Source organism: Notolepis coatsorum, assembly GCF_963971535.1.
Source record: "Notolepis coatsorum genome assembly, contig: SCAFFOLD_196, whole genome shotgun sequence".
Lineage (NCBI taxonomy): Eukaryota > Metazoa > Chordata > Actinopteri > Aulopiformes > Paralepididae > Notolepis > Notolepis coatsorum.
The window spans coordinates 304533-305300 of NW_028170497.1; positions in this window are offsets into that span (position 1 = coordinate 304533).

A 768-nucleotide genomic window follows, 5' to 3' on the forward strand; every position below is an offset into this window, starting at 1 on the left:
ATGTAATGAGGGATGGCGGACCTCTAAAGTTGACCTAAGTCACCGGGAATACCAATTCACTTATCTCCTCCAATTTAAGAGAGAATTAAAATGTTTTGGTTGTTTTGTAGGGATATCATCATCATGTAACATATAGCCATACTTCTCAAGATAATTAAAATTTAGCTGAATCTGAAGGAAAAATCCGGGTAGAGGGATATGAGTCAACATAGTGCATGGCCTTCAATTGATGACAAACTAAAAAGGCTTAATTTTCATGGCAGATGCATGATATGTTTTGGGCATGATCTTGGCACCCCAATGAACAACCAAAATGAGTTTTGTCTTTTGTGGCCAATTATTTTAGGAGATAATTACGTTTCACATATGATCCCAGGTTACCGCGAATACCTATCCTCACAATTCCAGATAAACACTTAAATCTCCTAATTTACTACAGATTGGTGACATTTTATTTTTGGAAATCATAACAGCAATAATAAGGGTTAGATGTAAACCAGAATTACTAGAATGTGTTGTGTTTTGTCTGTTAAAATGAGCAAAAACAAGGAAAGGGTATTGCCAGTAACTTAACAAACAAGTGCAAAAAATGCAGTTCTAGAACAAGTATTTAATTTTTTTTATCTTCAAGAAAGTGGAAAGGAACCCAACATTTTCAATTGTCTGCACACAATTGTTGTTTTGTTATTCCAAGATGGCATTTTAACTGAATTTTGGAAAAAACAAGTATTCCTGGTCACCTGAGTTAGTCTACCTTTCCACATTACC